We start from the raw sequence: 21,247 nt of genomic DNA, 5'->3' as shown, positions 1-21,247 counted from the left end.
GAACGATGAACTAATCATATTTACAAAAGCAAGATAGGTCGAGTTCATACCACCTTCTCTCATCTCAATCAGTCCATCATATATCGTCATTATTGCCTTTCACTCGCATGACCGAATGGTGTGGATAATTATAATAGTGCACGTGCATTGGACTAAGCTGGAATCTGCAAGCATTCAATACAAGGGAGAAGACAAGGTAATATGGGCTCTTGGTAAAATCAACAATTATTCATATGAGAGTCACTCAACATTTTCATCATGGTCTTCTCCTCTCGACCCCCAAAGAATAAGAAAAGAAATAAAACTATTTACACGGGAAAGCTCCCAACAAGCAAAAGAAGAACGAGAAATCTTTTTGGGTTTTCCTTTAATTACTACTACTACAGGCATGGAAAGTAAACTAGCTAAAAGCTACAACTAATTTTTTTTGGTTTTTCTTAAGGTTTTTCAAACACACAAGGTGAATGCTTAGAAAATAAAATAAACTAGCATGGATAGTACAATGAAAAAGTATGAGCACCGTCAACTAGAATGAGTGTGTGAACATGAATGTAATGTCGGTGAGAAATACGTACTCCCCCAAGCTTAGGCTTTTGGCCTAAGTTGGTCTTGAAGGAAATATGCCCTAGAGGCAATAATAAAGTTATTATTTATTTCCTTATATCATGATAAATGTTTATTATTCATGCTAGAATTGTATTAACCGGAAACATAATACTTGTGTGAATACATAGACAAACAAAGTGTCACTAGTATGCCTTTACTTGACTAGCTCGTTGATGAAAGATGGTTATGTTTCCTAACCATTGACATGAGTTGTCATTTGATTAACGGGATCACATCATTAGGAGAATGATGTGATTGACTTGACCCATTCTGTTAACTTAGCACTCGATCATTTAGTATGTTGCTATTGCTTTCTTCATGACTTATACACGTTCCTATGACTATGAGATTATGCAACTCCCGTTTACTGGAGGAACACTTTGTGTGCTACCAAACGTCACAACGTAACTGGGTGATTATAAAGGTGCTCTACAGGTGTCTCTGAAGGTACTTGTTGGGTTGGCATATTTCGAGATTACGATTTGTCACTCCGATTGTCGGAGAGGTATCTCTGGGCCCTCTCGGTAATACACATCACTTAAGCCTTGCAAGCATTGCAACTAATGAGTTTGTTGCGAGATGATGTATTACAGAATGAGTAAACAGACTTGCCGGTAACGAGATTGAACTAGGTATTGAGATACCGACGATCGAATCTCGGGCAAGTAACATACCGATGACAAAGGGAACAACGTATGTTGTTATGCGGTCTGACCGATAAAGATCTTCGTAGAATATGTGGGAGCCAATATGAGCATCCAGGTTCCGCTATTGGTTATTGACCGGAGACATGTCTTGGTCATGTCTACATAGTTCTCGAACCCGTAGGGTCCGCACGCTTAACGTTTTCGATGACAGTTATATTATGAGTTTATATGTTTTGATGTACCGAAGGTTGTTCGGAGTCCCGGATGTGATTGATATATTGGAAGGCTATGTTTGGATATCGGAAGTGTTCCGGGTGAAATCGGGATTTTACCGGAGTACCGGGAGGTTACCGGAACCCCCCGGCAACATAATGGGCCTTAATGGGCCTAGGTGGAAGAGAGGAGAGGCGGCTAGGGCTGGGCCGTGCGCCCCTCCCCCCTAGTCCAAATAGGACAAGGAGAAGGGGGCGGCGCCCCCCTTCCTTCTTCTCCCTCTCTTCTTTCGCCCCTCCCATGTCCTAATCCAACTAGGAAAAAGGGGGGAGTCCTACTCCCGGTGGGAGTAGGACTCCTCCTGGCGCGCCCCAAGGCTGGCTGCACCTCCCCCCTTTGATCCTTTATATACGGGGGCAGGGGGCACCCCATAGACACAACAATTGATCATTGATCTCTTAGCCGTGTGCGGTGCCCCCCTCCACCATATTACACCTCGATAATATCGTAGCGGTGCTTAGGCGAAGCCCTGCGTCGGTAGAACATCATCATCGTCACCACACCGTCATGCTGACGAAACTCTCCCTCGACACTCGGCTGGATCGGAGTTCGAGGGACATCATCGAGCTGAACGTGTGCTGAACTCGGAGGTGCCGTACGTTCGGTACTTGATCGGTCGGATTGTGAAGACGTACGACTACATCAACCGCGTTGTGTTAACGCTTCCGCTTTCGGTCTACGAGGGTACGTGGTCGACACTCTCCCCTCTCATTGCTATGCATCACCATGATCTTGCGTGTGCGTAGGAATTTTTTTGAAATTACTATGTTCCCCAATAGTGGCATCCGAGCCTGGTTTTATGCGTAGATGTCATATGCACGAGTAGAACACAAGTGAGTTGTGGGCGATATAAGTCATACTGCTTACCAGCATGTCATACTTTGGTTCGGCGGTATTGTTGGATGAAGCGGCCCGGACCGACATTACGCGTACGCTTACGCGAGACTGGTTCTTCCGACGTGCTTTGCACAGAGGTGGCTGGCGGGTGTCAGTTTCTCCAACTTTAGTTGAACCGAGTGTGGCTATGCCCGGTCCTTGCGAAGGTTAAAACAGCACCAACTTGACAAACTATCGTTGTGGTTTTGATGCGTAGGTAAGAACGGTTCTTGCTAAGCCCGTAGCAGCCACGTAAAACTTGCAACAACAAAGTAGAGGACGTCTAACTTGTTATTGCAGGGCATGTTGTGATGTGATATGGTCAAGACATGATGCTAAATATTATATTATGAGATGATCATGTTTTGTAACCGAGTTATCGGCAACTGGCAGGAGCCATATGGTTGTCGCTTTATTGTATGCAATGCAATCGCCCTGTAATGCTTTACTTTATCACTAAGCGGTAGCGATAGTCGTAGAAACATAAGATTGGCGAGACGACAACGATGCTACGATGGAGATCAAGGTGTCGCGCTGGTGACGATGATGACCATGACGGTGCTTCGGAGATGGAGATCACAAGCACAAGATGATGATGGCCATATCATATCACTTATATTGATTGCATGTGATGTTTATCTTTTTATGCATCTTATCTTGCTTTGATTGACGGTAGGATTATAAGATGATCCCGCACTAAATTATCAAAGTATAAGTGTTCTCCCTGAGTATGCACCATTGCAAAAGTTCTTCGTGCTGAGACACCACGTGATGATCGGGTGTGATAGGCTCTACGTTCAAATACAACGGGTGCAAAACAGTTGCACACACGGAATACTCAGGTTAAACTTGACGAGCCTAGCATATAACAGATATGGCCTCGGAACACGGAGACCGAAAGGTCGAGCGTGAATCATATAGTAGATATGATCAACATAGTGATGTTCACCGTTGAAACTACTCCATCTCACGTGATGATCGGACATGGTTTAGTTGATATGGATCACGTGATCACTTAGAGGATTAGAGGGATGTCTATCTAAGTGGGAGTTCTTAAGTAATATGATTAATTGAACTTGAATTTATCATGAACTTAGTACCTGATAGCATGTTGCTTGTCTATGTTGATTGTAGATAGATGGCCCGTGCTGTTGTTCCGTTGAATTTTAATGCGTTCCTTGAGAAAGCAAAGTTGAAAGATGATGGTAGCAATTACACGGACTGGGTCCGTAACTTGAGGATTATCCTCATTACTGCACAGAAGAATTACGTCCTGGAAGCACCGCTGGGTGCCAGGCCTGCTGCAGGAGCAACACCAGATGTTATGAACGTCTGGCAGAGCAAAGCTGATGACTACTCGATAGTTTAGTGTGCCATGCTTTACGGCTTAGAACCGGGTCTTCAACGATGTTTTGAACGTCATGGAGCATATGAGATGTTCCAGGAGTGGAAGTTAATATTTCAAGCAAATGCCCGGATTGAGAGATATGAAGTCTCCAATAAATTCTACAGCTGTAAGATGGAAGAGAGTAGTTCTGTCAGTGAGCATATACTCAAAATGTCTGGGTATAACAATCACTTGATTCAACTGGGAGTTAATCTTCCGGATGACAGCGTCATTGATAGAATTCTTCAATCACTGCCACCAAGCTACAAGAGCTTCGTGATGAACTATAACATGCAAGGGATGGATAAGACGATTCCCGAGCTCTTCGCAATGCTAAAGGCTGCGGAGGTAGAAATCAAAAAGGAGCATCAAGTGTTGATGGTCAATAAGACCACTAGTTTCAAGAAAAAGGGCAAAGGGAAGAAGAAGGGGAACTTCAAGAAGAACAGCAAGCAAGTTGTTGTTCAGGAGAAGAAACCCAAGTCTGGACTTAAGCCTGAGACTGAGTGCTTCTACTGCAAGCAGACTGGTCAATGGAAGCGGAACTGCCCCAAGTATTTGGCGGATAAGAAGGATGGCAAGGTGAACAAAGGTATATGTGATATACATGCTATTGATGTGTACCTTACTAATGCTCGCAGTAGCACCTGGGTATTTGATATTGGTCCTGTTGCTAATATTTGCAACTCGAAACAGGGGCTACGGATTAAGCGAAGATTGGCTAAGGACGAGGTGACGATGCGCGTGGGAAATGGTTCCAAAGTCGATGTGATCGCGGTCAGCACGCTACCTCTACATCTACCTTCAGGATTAGTTTTAGACCTAAATAATTGTTATTTGGTGCCAGCGTTAAGCATGAACATTATATCTGGATCTTGTTTGATGCGAGACGGTTATTCATTTAAATCAGAGAATAATGGTTGTTCTATTTATATGAGTAATATCTTTTATGGTCATGCACCCTTGAAGAGTGGTCTATTTTTGTTGAATCTCGATAGTAGTGATACACATATTCATAATATTGAAGCCAAAAGATGCAGAGTTGATAATGATAGTGCAACTTATTTGTGGCACTGCCGTTTAGGTCATATCGGTGTAAAGCGCATGAAGAAACTCCATACTGATGGACTTTTGGAACCACTTGATTATGAATCACTTGGTACTTGCGAACCGTGCCTCATGGGCAAGATGACTAAAACACCATTCTCCGGAACTATGGAGAGAGCAACAGATTTGTTGGAAATCATACATACAGATGTATGTGGTCCGATGAATATTGAGGCTCGTGGCGGATATCGTTATTTTCTCACCTTCATGGATGATTTGAGCAGATATGGGTATATCTACTTAATGAAACATAAGTCTGAAACATTTGAAAAGTTTAAAGAATTTCAGAGTGAAGTTGAAAATCATCGTAACAAGAAAATAAAATTTCTACGATATGATCGTGGAGGAGAATATTTGAGTTATGAGTTTGGTCTTCATTTGAAACAATGCGGAATAGTTTCGGAACTCACGCCACCCGGAACACCATAGCGTAATGGTGTGTCCGAACGTCGTAATCGTACTCTACTAGATATGGTGCGTTCTATGATGTCTCTTACTGATTTACCGCTATCGTTTTGGGGTTATGCTTTAGAGACGACTGCATTCACGTTAAATAGGGCACCATCAAAATCCGTTGAGACGACGCCTTATGAACTGTGGTTTGGCAAGAAACCAAAGTTCTCGTTTCTTAAAGTTTGGGGCTGCGATGCTTATGTGAAAAAACTTCAACCTGATAAGCTCGAACCCAAATCGGAGAAATGTGTCTTCATAGGATACCCAAAGGAGACTGTTGGGTACACCTTCTATCACAGTTCCGAAGGCAAAACTTTTGTTGCTAAATTCGTAATTTTTATGGAGAAGGAGTTTCTCTCGAAAGAAGTGAGTGGGAGGAAAGTAGAACTTGATGAGGTAACTGTACCTGCTCCCTTATTGGAATGTAGTTCATCACAGAAACCGGTTTCTGCGACACCTACACCAATTAGTGAGGAAGTTAATGATGATGATCATGAAACTTCAGATCAAGTTATTACTGAACCTCGTAGGTCAACCAGAGTAAGATCCGCACTAGAGTGGTACGGTAATCCTGTTCTGGAGGTTATGTTACTAGACCATGACAGACCTACAAACTATGAAGAAGCGATGGTGAGCCCAGATTCCGCAAAATGGCTTGAGGCCATGAAATCCGAGATGGGATCCATGTATGCGAACAAAGTATGGACTTTGGTTGACTTGCCCGATGATCGGCAAGCCATTGAAAATAAATGGATCTTCAAGAAGAAGACTGACGCTGACGGTAATGTTACTGTCTATAAAGCTCGACTTGTTGCGAAAGGTTTTCGACAAGTTCAAGGGATTGACTACGATGAGACCTTCTCACCCGTAGCGATGCTTAAGTCTGTCCGAATCATGTTAGCAATTGCCGCATTTTATGATTATGAAATTTGGCAAATGGATGTCAAAACTGCATTCCTGAATGGATTTCTGGAAGAAGAGTTGTATATGATGCAACCGGAAGGTTTTGTCGATCCAAAGGGAGCCAACAAAGTGTGCAAGCTCCAGCGATCCATTTATGGACTGGTGCAAGCCTCTCGGAGTTGGAATAAACGCTTTGATAGTGTGATCAAAGCATTTGGTTTTGTACAGACTTTTGGAGAAGCCTGTATTTACAAGAAAATGAGTGGGAGCTCTATAGCATTTCTGATATTATATGTGGATGACATATTGCTGATTGGAAATGATATAGAATTTCTGGATAGCATAAAGGGATACTGGAATAAGAGTTTTTCAATGAAAGACCTCGGTGAAGCTGCGTATATATTGGGCATCAAGATCTATAGAGATAGATCAAGACGCTTAATTGGACTTTCACAAAGCACATACCTTGCCAAAGTTTTGAAGAAGTTCAAAATGGGTCAAGCAAAGAAAGGGTTCTTGCTTGTGTTACAAGGTGTGAAGTTGAGTAAGACTCAATGCCCGACCACTGCAGAAGATAGAGAGAAGATGAAAGATGTTCCCTATGCTTCAGCCATAGGCTCTATCATGTATGTAATGCTATGTACCAGACCTGATGTATGCCTTGCTATAAGTCTAGCAGGAAGGTACCAAAGTAATCCAAGAGTTGATCACTGGACAGCGGTCAAGAACATCCTGAAATACCTGAAAAGGACTAAGGATATGTTTCTCGTTTATGGAGGTGACAAAGAGCTCATCGTAAATGGTTACGTCGATGCAAGCTTTGACACTGATCTGGACGATTCTAAATCGCAAACCAGATACGTGTTTACATTGAACGGTGAAGCTGTCAGTTGGTGCAGTTCTAAACAAAGCGTCGTGGCGGGATCTACCTGTGAAGCGGAGTACATAGCTGCTTCGGAAGCAGCAAATGAAGGAGTCTGGATGAAGGAGTTCATATCCGATCTAGGTGTCATACCTAGTGCATCGGGTCCAATGAAAATCTTTTGTGGCAATACTGGTGCAATTGCCTTAGCAAAGGAATCCAGATTTCACAAGAGAACCAAACACATCAAGAGACGCTTCAATTCCATATGGGATTTAGTCCAGGTGGGAGACATAGAAATTTGCAAGATACATACGGATCTGAATGTTGCAGACCCGTTGACTAAGCCTCTTCCACGAGCAAAACATGATCAGCACCAAGGCTCCATGGGTGTAAGAATCATTACTGTGTAATCTAGATTATTGACTCTAGTGCAAGTGGGAGACTGAAGGAAATATGCCCTAGAGGCAATAATAAAGTTATTATTTATTTCCTTATATCATGATAAATGTTTATTATTCATGCTAGAATTGTATTAACCGGAAACATAATAGTTGTGTGAATACATAGACAAACAAAGTGTCACTAGTATGCCTCTACTTGACTAGCTCGTTGATCAAAGATGGTTATGTTTCCTAGCCATTGACATGAGTTGTCATTTGTTTAACGGGATCACATCCTTAGGAGAATGATGTGATTGACTTGACCCATTCCGTTAGCTTAGCACTCGATCATTTAGTATGTTGCTATTGCTTTCTTCATGACTTATACATGTTCCTATGACTATGAGATTATGCAACTCCCGTTTGCCGGAGGAACACTTTGTGTGCTACCAAACATCACAACGTAACTGGGTGATTATAAAGGTGCTCTACAGGTGTCTCCGAAGGTACTTGTTGGGTTGGCGTATTTCGAGATTAGGATTTGTCACTCCGATTGTCGGAGAGGTATCTCTGGGCCCTCTCGGTAATACACATCACTTAAGCCTTCCAAGCATTGCAACTAATGAGTTTGTTGCGAGATGATGTAATACAAAACGAGTAAAGAGACTTGCCGGTAACGAGATTGAACTAGGTATTGAGATACCGACGATCGAATCTCGGGCAAGTAACATACCGATGACAAAGGGAACAACGTATGTTGTTATGCGGTCTGACCGATAAAGATCTTCGTAAAATATGTGGGAGCCAATATGAGCATCCAGGTTCCGCTATTGATTATTGACCGGAGACATGTCTCGGTCATGTCTACATAGTTCTCGAACCCGTAGGGTCCGCACGCTTAACGTTTTCGATGACAGTTATATTATGAGTTTATATGTTTTGATGTACCGAAGGTTGTTCGGAGTCCCGGATGTGATCACGGACATGACGAGGAGTCTCGAAATGGTCGAGACATGAAGATTGATATATTGGAAGGCTATGTTTGGATATCGGAAGTGTTCCGGGTGAAATCGGGATTTTACCGGAGTACCGGGAGGTTACCGGAACCCCCCGGCAACATAATGGGCCTTAATGGGCCTAGGTGGAAGAGAGGAGAGGCGGCTAGGGCTGGGCCGCGCGCCCCCCCCTAGTCCGAATAGGACAAGGAGAAGGGGTTCGCGCCCCCCTTCCTTCTTCTCCTTCTCCTCTTTCCCCCCTCCCAAGTCCTAATCCAACTAGGAAAAAGGGGGGAGTCCTACTCCCGGTGGGAGTAGGACTCCTCCTGGCGCGCCCCAAGGCTGGCCGCACCTCCCCCCCATTGATCCTTTATATACGGGGGCAGGGGGCACCCCATAGACACAACAATTGATCATTGATCTCTTAGCCGTGTGCGGTGCCCCCTCCACCATATTAAACCTCGATAATATCGTAGCGGTGTTTAGGCGAAGCCCTGCGTCAGTAGAACATCATCATCGTCACCACGCCGTCGTGCTGACGAAACTCTCCCTCCACACTCGGCTGGATCGGAGTTCGAGGGACGTCATCGAGCTGAACGTGTGCTGAACTCGGAGGTGCCGTACGTTCGGTACTTGATCGGTCGGATCATGAAGACGTACGGCTACATCAACCGCGTTGTGTTAACGCTTCCGCTTTCGGTCTATGAGGGTACGTGGACAACACTCTCCCCTCTCGTTGCTATGCATCACCATGATCTTGCGTGTGCATAGAGTTTTTTTTTTGAAATTACTACATTCCCCAACAGGTCTATGCCCACGGATCGAAGCTACTCTCTCCGGTGTACTAAGGAGGGTCCTCAGGTTGCCACTGGTTGGCGATCTCCTCTGGATCCCACTGATAAACAGACTGGTGATAAGGGTCAAGTGGTGGCTCAGGCTCTGGGACTTGTGTCAGCCTCCAGTATGCATAAATAGCCTCTGGAAAGATGAGGTACGTGCCTGAAAGTATGTTAAACAAAGAGGGTGCATGCAAGGTAATAATCTCACAGTGAGTTTTATCAAATATCAAATTAAACTTAAGCATGTTCTTATTTTTAACAATAAAATCATGTGCTACCATACTCTTATAATCTAGAAAAACAGGGGGCAACAACTTTTCCTCTTTCTCATAATGCCTAATAGGTATCTCAAAGTGTTCAGCAAGGCGTGAAGCAAAGATGCCTCCAAAGATGGGGCCCTTTGTACGGTTCAGACTTAATCGTTTAGCAACAATAGCGCCTAAGCTGAAAGTTGTATCACGAAACAAAGCATGGCGCAAAATGACAAGATCAGGAGCACTAAGATTTCCACTGTTCCCGCGACCAACTAAGCATCTACTAGCAAATATCGGAAAGTAACGTAGAACAGGAAAATGTATACTAGCAATTCTTGCATCGGAAACTTTCCACGTTTCTCCTACAGCCATTCTATCGATAAATCCATCCACATAACTACGGTGTGGTTCCTCGATGCTGCCCACAAAGGGTATCTTGCAGACCCGACAAAAATGATGGAGTGACATCTCCTTAACCTCATCATATAAGTGAAAATCCACTGAAGGTGGTGATTTCTTAGCATGGAAATAAAAAATTTGCATGAAATATTAGTGAGTACGAGATGCTGTTCACGCTGGTCGTGGAGGAAGTCGGTGAGGCCTGCATTCTCAGCCAAGTAATAAAAGTCATCATAAATTCCGCCGGCTCTCAAGAACGCGTCACAAGGCCATTCACACGGCCGAACCTCCGTAGTGCGAGGAAGATTGTATTTGGGCTTTTTATTTTCCTCATTCTGCTTATCCTTCGAGCTTCGGCTCGAAGAGCCTCTCAACAATCTCTTCAACATTTTCTCCCTCTGAAAATTTCTGAAATTTTTAGTGACTCAAAATAAAAGTGAACCAAACTCAACAAGATTGATAGCAACTACTCCCACAAGTGCCTAGAGGCTATATCATGCATTAAAACTACTTTTGACCATATAAATTTGACATGCAAGCTCAAGAAGAGGGTCACCTTGGCAGCAAAAAATTTCAATAAATAAAGCACTAGAACAAAAACTAATTCGACCATTGGAGGAGTCACATACTAAAGAACAATCTCCCCAAACAGTTTTGTGAATGGAGCTTTGAGCAAGGAGATAGAAAATGGCAGCAAGATGAGCTAGAACACGGGTTTGAGCTATGGGAGGATTTTTTCTGGAGGAAGACAAAGTGAGTGGGTGCTGGAATAAGTGGAGGGGGTCCACGTGGGGCCCACAAGGTAGGGGGCGCGCCCTGTGCCCTCATGGCCAGATGGTGGGTCCCCCTGGTGTGTTCTCAGTGCCAGAAATTCTTAAATATTCTACAAAAAATCATATTTCATTTTTAGGACATTTGGAGAACTTTTATTTTCGGGGTATTTTTATTGCAAGGATAATTCAAAAAACAGACAGAAAATATTATTTTTGCTTTATTTAATCTAAATAACAGAAAGTAAAAGGAGGGTGCAGAGAGTTGTGCTTTCTAACTTCATCCATCTCATGCTCATCAAAAGGAATCCACTAACAAGGTTGATCAAGCCTTGTTAACAAACTCTTTCCGAATAACATGAAACCAGAGAATTTTTGAATAACACTAGGTTACCTCAACGCGGATATGCATGTCCCCAACAATAAGAATATCATATTTCTTCTTGACAGTAGGAAGAGGGAACTCAAAACCTCCAATAGTAATCGTTGAAAATTTTCCAATAGAATTGATACTGTGGACTTGAGGTTGTTTCCTCGGAAAGTGTACCGTATGCTCATTACCATTAACATGAAAAGTGACATTGCCTTGTTGCAGTCAATAACAGCCCCTGCAGTATTCAAAAAGGGTCTACCAAGGATAATTGACATATTATCATCCTCGGGAAAATCAAGAATAACAAAGTTCGTTAAAATAGTAATGTTTGCAACCACAACAGGCACATCCTCACAAATACCGACAGGTGTAGCAGTTGATTTATCGGCCATTTGCAAAGATATTTCAGTAGGTGTCAACTTATTCAAATCAAGTGTACGATATAAAGAGAGAGGCATAACACTAACACCGGCTCCTAGATCACATAAAGCAGTTTTAACATAAATTCTTTTAATGGAGCATGGTATAGTTGGTACTCCGGGATCTCCTAGTTTCTTTGGAATTCCACTTTTAAAAGTATAATTGGCAAGCATGGTGGAAATTTCAGCTTCCGGTATCTTTCTTTTATTTGTAACAATACCTTTCATACACTTAGCATAAGGATTCATTTTAAGCATATCAGTCAAACGCATACACAAAAAGATAGGTCTAATCATTTCAACAAAGCGCTCAAAATCCTCATCATCCTTTTTCTTGGATGGTTTAGGAGGAAAAGGCATGGGTTTCTGAACCCATGGTTCTCTTTCTTTACCGTGCTTCCTAGCAATAAAGTCTCTCTTCTCATAACGTTGATTCTTTGATTCTGGGTTATCAAGATCAACAGAAGGTTCAATCTCTACATCATTGTTATTGCTAGGTTGAGCATCAACATGAACATCATCATTAACATTATGACTAGGTTCATGTTCAATAACAGATTGTGTTTCAGCATCAAAAATAGAAATATCCTTGGGATTCTTAGGTGTGTCAACAACAGGTTCACTAGAAGCATGCAAAGTCCTATCATTTTTCTTTTTCTTCTTCTTAGAAGGACTAGGTGTATCAACATTAGTTCTCTGAGAATCTTGCTCAACTATCTTAGGGTGATCCTCAAGATACAAAAGGTTCCTGAGTCATTCTACCCCCTCTAGTCATAACTCTAACAGCATTATCATTTTTCTTATTATTTAATTCATGGAGCAAATCATCTTGTTCTTTAAGCACTTGTTCTACCTGAGTGGTAACCATAGAAGCATGTTTACTAATAAGTTTAAGGTCACCTTTAACTCTAGACATATAATCACTCAAGTGTTCAATCATATAGGCATTACGTTTCAATTGTCTACCAACATAAGCACTGAAGTTTTCTTGTTTAACAATAAAATTATCAAACTCATCCAAGCATTGGCTAGAAGACTTATAACGAGGAATATCACCTTCATCAAATCTATAGAGAAAATTTACCTTTACTACCTGTGTCGGGTTATTAAGACCATGTATTTCTTCAATAGGTGGTAAATTCTTAACATCTTCAGCTTCAATACCCTTTTCTTTCATATATTTCTTTGCCTCTTGCATATCTTCAGGACTGACAAATAGAATACCCCTTTTCTTCGGAGTTGGCTTAGGAGTTGGTTCAGGAAGTGTCCAATCATTATCATTACTCAATATATTATTCAATAGCAATTCAGCTTGCTCAACAATTCTTTCCCTGAAAACACAACCAGCACAACTATCCAGGTGGTCTCTGGAAGCATCGGTTAGTCCATTATAAAAGATATCAAGCATTTCATTTTTCTTGAGAGGATGACCAGGCAAAGCATTAAGTAATCGGAGAAGCCTCCCCCAAGCTTGTGGGAGACTCTCTTCTTCAATTTGCACAAAATTATATATTTCCCTTAAAGCAGCTTGTTTCTTATGAGCGGTGAAATATTTAGCAGAGAAGTAATAAATCATATCCTGGGGACTACGCACACAACCAGGAGCAAGAGAATTAAACCATGTTTTAGCATCACCCTTTAATGAGAACAGAAATAACTTAAGGATATAGTAGTAACCGTTTTTTCCTCATGAGTGAATAGGGTGGCTATATCATTCAATTTAGTAAGATGTGCCACAACAGTTTCAGATTCATAGCCATAAAAAGGATCAGATTCAACCAAAGTAATTAACTCAGGATTGACAGAGAAATCATAATCCTTATCAGAAATACAGATAGGTGAAGTAGCAAAAGCAGGGTCATATTTCATTCTAGCATTCAAAGATTTCTCTTCCAGCTTAGATTTGCAAGCAAAAAGGTCTCTAGTAGTTTCTTCATCCATAACATAACCCTCAGGCACATCAGGCAATTCATATCTAGGGAAAGAATCTTTATCATCACTTTCATCAATATTATCTGTTTCAATAATTTCATTCTGTCTAACCCTAACAAGTTGTTCATCAAGAAATTCACCTAATGGCACAGTATTATCAAGCTTAGAAGTAGTTTCATCATAAGCATCATGCATAGTAGAAGTGGAATCATCAATAACATGCGACATATCAGAATTAATAACAGGTGTAGGTGTCGAAAATTTACTCATAACAGAAGGTGAATCAAGTGCAGAGCTAGATGGCAGTTCCTTACCTCCCCTCGTAGGTGTGGGAAAAATCTTGGTTCTTTCATCTTTCAAGTTCCTCATAGTGATCAACAGATATAAATCCGAAGTGACTCAAAGAATACAGCTATGCTCACCGGCAACGGCGCCAGAAAATAGTCTTCATAACCCACAAGTATAGGGGATCGCAACAGTTTTCGAGGGTTTAGTATTCAACCCAAATTTATTGATTCAACACAAGGGGAGCCAAAGAATATTCTCAAGTATTAGCAGTTGAGTTGTCAATTCAACCACACCTGAAAGACTTAATATCTGCAGCAAAATATTTAGTAGCAAAGTAGTATGGAAGTAACGGTAACGGTGGCAAAAGTAACAGTAGTAGTTTTGTAGCAATCGTAACAGTGGCAACAGAAAAGTAACAAAGCAAAGATCAATATGTGAAAAGCTCGTAGGCAATTGATCAATGATGGATAATTATGTCGGATGCGATTCCTCATGCAATAGTTATAACATAGGGTGACACAGAACTAGCTCCAGTTCATCAATGTAATGTAGGCATGTATTCTGAATATAGTCATACATGCTTATGGAAAAGAACTTGCATGCCATCTTTTGTCCTACCCTCCCATGGCAATGGGGTCCTATTGGAAACTAAGGGATATTAAGGCCTCCTTTTAATAGAGTACCGGACCAAAGCATTAACACTTAGTGAATACATGAACTCCTCAAACTACGGTCATCACCGGGAGTGGTCCCGATTATTGTCACTCGGGGTTGCCGAATCATAACACATAGTAGGTGACTATTGACTTGCAAGATAGGATCAAGAACTCACATATATTCATGAAAACATAATAGGTTCAGATCTGAAATCATGGCACTCGGGCCCTAGTGACAAGCATTAAGCATAGCAAAATCATAGCAACATCAATCTTAGAACATAATGGATACTAGGGATCAAACCCTAACAAAACTAACTCGATTACATGGTAAATCGCATCCAACCCATCACCGTCCAGCAAGCCTACGATGGAATTACTCACGCACGGCGGTGAGCATCATGAAATTGGTGATTGAGGATGGTTGATGATGACGAGTGGCGACGGATTCCCCTCTCAGGAGCCCCGAACGGGCTCCAGATCAGCCCTCGATTAGGGCTTGGCGGCAGCTCCGTATCGTAAAACATGATGAATCCTTCTCTCTGATTTTTTTCTCCCCGAAAGTGAATATATAGAGTTGGGATTGAGGTTGATGGAGTCCCAGGGGGCCCACGAGGTAGGGGCGCGCCCCAGGGGGGCACCCTGCACCCTCGTGGACAGGGTGTGGGCCCCCTGATGCTGATTCTTTCGCCAGTATTTTTTATTAATTCCAAAACGTGACTCCGTGGATTTTCAGGTCATTCTGAAAACTTTTATTTCTGCACAAAAATAACACCATGGCAATTCTGCTGAAAACAGCGTCAGTCCGGGCTAGTTCCATTCAAATCATGCAAGTTAGATTCCAAGACAAGGGCAAAAGTGTTTGGAAAAGTAGATACGTTGGAGACATATCACTTGACACCTTGATCTCCATGGTAGCGTCGTTGTCGTCTCGCCAACTATTGCTTCTACGACTATTGCTAACGCATAGCGATAAAGTAAAGCAATTACATGGCGATTGCATTTCATACAATAAAGCGACAACCATAAGGCTCCTTGAGTTACCGATAACTTTTAAAAAACACGATCATCTCATACAACAACGTATATCTCATCATGTCTTGACCACATCACATCACAACATGCCCTGCAAAAAGAAGTTAGACGTCCTCTACTTTGTTGTTGCAAGTTTTACGTGGCTGCTACGGGCTTCTAGTAAGAACCGCTCTTACCTACGCATCAAAACCACAATGATCTTTCATCAAGTTTGCTATTTTAACCTTCAACAAGGACCGGCCGTAGTCAAATTCGATTCAACTAAAGTTCGAGAAACAGACACCCGCCACCCACCTTTATGCAAAACAAGTTGCATGTCTGTCGGTGGAACCGGTCTCATGAACGTGGTCATGTAAGGTTGGTCCGGGCCGCTTCATCCAACAATACCGCCGAATCAAAATAAGACGTAGGTGGTAAGCAGTTTGACTATGATCGCCCACAACTCTTTGTGTTCTACTCGTGCATATCACCTACGCATAGACCGGGCTCAGATGCCACTGTTGGGGAAGGTAGCATGCAATTTCAAAAAAATTCCTACGCTCACGCAAGATCTATCTAGGAGATGCATAGCAACGAGAGGGGGAGAGCATCTTCATACCCTTGAAAATCGCAAAGCGGAAGTGTTTATCAACGCGGTTGGTGTAGTCGTACACCTTCACGATTCGTCCCGATCAAGTACCGAACGTACGGCACCTCCGCGTTCAGCACACGTTCAGCTTGATGACGTCCTCGCCTTCTTGATCCAGCAAGACGGGCAAAGTAGTAGATGAGTTCCAGCAGCACGACGGCGTGGTGACGGTGTTGATGAAGAACAATCTCCGCAGGACTTCGCCCAGCACAACGAAAACTATGACGGAGGATAAACTAGAGGGGACGGGTTGCCGTCACACGGCTTGGTGATTCTTCATGTGTTCCAGGTGCTAGCCCTGCCACTCTATTTATATGTCAAGCCCTGGGGTCGAAACTTGTAGGAAAAGCCTCCTCAAAGTCGGTTTTCCCCGCAAGGAAGAGTCCTTCTCGGACTTCCAGGACCAGACACCATGGTCCTTGGCGTCTGGTGTCGGTGTCAAAACCGGCAGATCTCGGGTAGGGGGCCCGAACTGTGCGTCTAAGGCTGATGGTAACAGGAGACAAGGGACACGATGTTTACCCACGTTCGGGCCCTCTCTATGGAGGTAATACCCTACTTCCTGCTTGTTTGATCTTGATGAATATGAGTATTACAAGAGTTGATCTACCACGAGATCGTAATGGCTAAACCCTAGAAGTCTAGCCTGTATGACTAGGGTAATGAGTATATCCCTTTCCGGACTAAGTCCTCCGGTTTATATAGACACCGGGAGGATCTAGGGTTACACAAGGTCGGTTATAAAGAAAGGAATCTACATATCCAGTCACCAAGCTTGCCTTCCACGCTAAGGAGAGTCCCATCCGGACACGGGTGCAGTCTTCAGTCTTCGTATCTGCACAGCCCATCAGTCCGGCCCATGGCTAATAGGCCGGACGCCCGAGGACCCCTTAATCCAGGACTCTCTCAGTAGCCCCCGAACCAGGCTTTCAATAACAAGATATTCGGCTCGCAGATTGTCTTCAGCATTGCAAGGCGGGTTCCTACTCCGACGACTTCCAAGTAATGTATTCGGCTTATAATTCAATGCCGCGCCCCTCGGCTTATGTACATCCATGACTTCAGCTTCCACGTGTCGGGCGAATGCGGACGGTCAGGGTATTTTTTGCAAATAACACCCTAGCCATCCAAGAAAGAGCGTCTATTTAAAGAGATTGGATCTCAGATTCATTCGGCACTACGCGGAGAAAATCCTCATAGACTGCCAGGAGAGACCATTCCAACATGGCCAACATTCCCTGCTCCTCTTCCCGTTCCACCCTAGAGAGAGGCGAGTGGGAGAGGTGTTCTGTATCCCATAGCCAATTGAAGAAGCTGTAAACGCAGGGATTTCTCCCTCCCGCATATCTGGTCCCTGTTCGAGCAGGATTGGCCTCCTTCAACGGCAAAACCCAGGCGGAGGATTTCCCCAATCCGTCTGCGGGAGAACGAGTGTGCTTCATCCCCTATTTGTTGAGGGGCATGGGATTTCCCATTCACCCATTCCTCCGAGGTCTTCTAGAGTATTATGGCCTCCAGCTGCACAATTTTACCCCGGCCTCCATTCTGCACATCACGGGTTATGTTGCTTTATGCAAACTATTTCTGGGTATTGAGGCCCATTTTGAATTGTGGAGAAAGTTGTTCTTCCTTGTCCCGCGCAATCACGAAGGATCAATATTTGAAGTGGGGGGAGCCGAAATATGGCGTGTTGCTGAGACCGGATACCTATCCGGCATGCCGAAGAAGGCGTCTGAAGAGTGGACCTCTGAGTGGTTTTACATTGATGATGTCGTACTTCCAGACCTGTTCCAGAGAGGCCTCCCCGAGTTTGCGAGCGTTCCTCTGAAGAAGCGCCACAGCTGGCGCCCCCGGAGCCCCGAGGAGGAAGATAGTGCGGAAGTTCGCCAACTCCTGAGAAAGATCAGGACGCTTGCCCAGTCCGGGTATACAATAGTCGAAGTGATGGCGACCTCCATAGTACGGGGAGTTTAGCCACTCCAATATAGAGGTCTTCCCATGTGGAATTACAATGGGGAGGATGACGCCTCCCGATGCGGCAGGAAAGGTCCGGACACCCCTGCCGCCCTAGCCAAAATATTGGCCGAACTATTCAAAGGTGAGGAAGAGGAGTTCGTGCGCATCACGCATAGAGAAGGATATTCCATGTACAATCCTCCTAGCTAGGTGAGCCCCCAACTTTTTTGCTCCACTCATTCCCCTCCCTGCGCTTTATTAACCCGTCTATTTATAACAGCACTGGCGTAAGACTTCCGATGGGCTCTACAGCCCCGCTCGCAGCCCGAGGGCCACAATCGGGACCTTGACCCCGGATTCGAAGAGGATCCGGATATATTTGTGGTGCTGGAGAATGGCGTGTTTTACCAAGCGAGCTACGATGGCACCGAAGTGGCCATCATCGCCGATTACCCTGGTCTTCTCCCCGCTTCACACGTAAGTAGTCAGGAGACATCTTCCCCGAAAGGATTCCTCCGTTCTGCCTCACCCACCGCACTGTCTCGTGCTTCGAAGGGGAGGCGTTCGACATATCGTGCTACTCCAGGAGCGACTCCAAAGAGAGCGGCCCCCGCACCGGGCAAGCTTTCGAAGAGAAAGGCAGGCGAAGACATGGTCGGGCCCTCATCAAAGAGGTACGGGTTTGCAAATATGTTTTTTAATAGTCGCATCCAACTGTGACTTTCATGTTCATTCCGTATCAGGAAAAGAGTCCGCCGGACTGTGTCCGTGGGCCTGGTCAATAATACTCCCAATAGCCAGGATCCAGTCTCAGCCGAGGGGACGGGGGCCGATATGGGAGTGACGCCGGACTATCCTTCGACCGAGGGCTTGAAAAATATGTCCGTTACCAACTCGGAAGTGGAGAGCGCCATGAATCATCGGCGCCGGAGGGCTATTCTACGAGACCCCCGCTTTTCAGAAGAGGTGTTTAATGCCTTTAGCTCGGCTGATGCATACATCCGAGCTGCTCGAGATGGGCTTAACAGAGCCACAAAGCAACATTTGAAAGATGTGCAGGTAAGTTTACTATGTCTCAGTATGATAACCGTATGCCAGTAGCCCCCAAGACTTAAAGTAGTTGGGACAACTGATTTGAGGATCACTGCTCGACCAGGCTCTTTCGGAGAAAAACGACATGCTAGCTCAAGAGCTAGAAAAGTGCCGGACGCAGTTAAACACAGTGACCGCCGAACTGGAGAAGTCCAAGAAGGCGTCCTTGTAAGTGCATCTAGTGCCCCTTAGTGATTTTGGTGTATTGAAGACTTATAGGTTAAGGGACTAATGTGCTTATGAGTGTACACAGGTCTATAAGTCTATGAGGAGTTTGATATTTACATAGAAAGTCGACCCCTAAAAATTAAGTTCTTCGACTGAAGACTTTGGATTTCTGAAGACTTTCTGAAGACTTTGAAAGTGAAGAAATTGGTGTGACCTTGAAGACTAGGTATTCATTCGAGGAACATGAAGCGTGAAGACTTTTGTTTTCGTAGTTTCATTTTCTCTTTCTTGAGTCATAGGAAACACCGTACTGTTAAAGGGGGTCGAGGAAATACTAAGGAAAAATTTCCATGTGATGCTCAACTCAAAATCCTACACCTACCAATCCCTTCGATTGAAGCAATTGGAAATCTCATACAGTTCAGTCATATTCTTCAGTGACAGAGACGAAGTTCTTCTGGTCTCTGAGGAATTTGTTCTGACTGAGGAGTTAGGAATTCGCCAGTGCAGATTGCCTACACAGTGAGGAACATGATAGCCCTGAGGAATTTGATACTCAAATTTCCGACTATTGCTGTGCCTTGTGCCAGCTGTCTCACAATATCTACCCACCTAACGGTCATATCATTGAAGGGCATTTATGTCTTATCATGTCGGGCTGCTCCGTAGACTATAAATAGCCGCCCCTATAACCACTAGCTGGTTGGCTGCTCGAGAGAAACTGACACTTGTCATTTGAGAGCATCCCTGATATGTCTCCATCGTATCTACTTTTCCAAACACTTTTGCCCTTGTTTTGGACTCTAACTTGCATGATTTGAATGGAACTAACCCGGATTGACGCTGTTTTCAGCAGACTTTCCATGGTGTTATTTATGTGCAGAAACAAAAGTTCTCGGAATGGCCTGACACTCCACCGAACGTATTTTTGGAAAATATTAAAAATACTGGAAGAAGAATCCACGTCAGGGGGCCCACACCCTGTCCACGAGGGTGGGGGCGCGCCCCCCTGCCTCATGGCCCCCTGACACTCCACCGACCTCAACTCCAACTCCATATATTCACATTTGGGGAGAAAAAAAATCATAGAGAAGGATTCATCGCGTTTTACGATACGGAGCCGCCGCCAAGCCCTAAAACCTCTCGGGAGGGCTGATCTGGAGTCCGTTCGGGGCTCCGGAGAGGGGGATTCGTCGCCATCGTCATCATCAACCATCCTCCATCACCAATTTCATGATGCTCACCGCCGTGCGTGAGTAATTCCATCGTAGGCTTGCTGGACGGTGATGGGTTGGATGAGATCTATCCTGTAACCGAGTTAGTTTTGTTAGGGTTTGATCCCTAGTATCCACTATGTTCTGAGATTGATGTTGCTATGACTTTGCTATGCTTAATGCCTGTCACTAGGGCCCGAGTGCCATGATTTCAGATCTGAACCTATTATGTTTTCATGAATATATGTGAGTTCTTGATCCTATCTTGCAAGTCTATAGTCACCTACTATGTGTTATGATCCGGCAACCCCAAAGTGACAATAATCGGGACCACTCCCGGTGATGACCATAGTTTGAGGAGTTCATGTATTCACTATGTGTTAATGCTTTGGTTCGGTACTCTATTAAAAGGAGGCCTTAATATCCCTTAGTTTCCATTAGGAGCCCGCTGGCATGGGAGGGTAGGACAAAAGATGTCATGCAAGTTCTTTTCCATAAGCATGTATGACTATATTCGGAATACATGCCTACATTACATTGATGAATTGGAGCTAGTTCTGTGTCACCCTATGTTATGATTGTTACATGATGAACCGCATCCGGCATAATTCTCTATCACCGATCCAATGCCTACGAGATTTTCACATATTGTTCTCCGCTTATTTACTTTTCTGTTGCTACTGTTACAATCACTACAAAACCCAAAAATATTACTTTTGCTACCGTTACTTC

The sequence above is a fragment of the Aegilops tauschii genome, chromosome 2 (genome assembly GCF_002575655.3).
Source record: "Aegilops tauschii subsp. strangulata cultivar AL8/78 chromosome 2, Aet v6.0, whole genome shotgun sequence".
NCBI classification, from domain to species: domain Eukaryota; kingdom Viridiplantae; phylum Streptophyta; class Magnoliopsida; order Poales; family Poaceae; genus Aegilops; species Aegilops tauschii.
The sequence above is the reverse complement of the archived record's forward strand: the minus strand, read 5'-3'. Positions refer to the sequence as shown.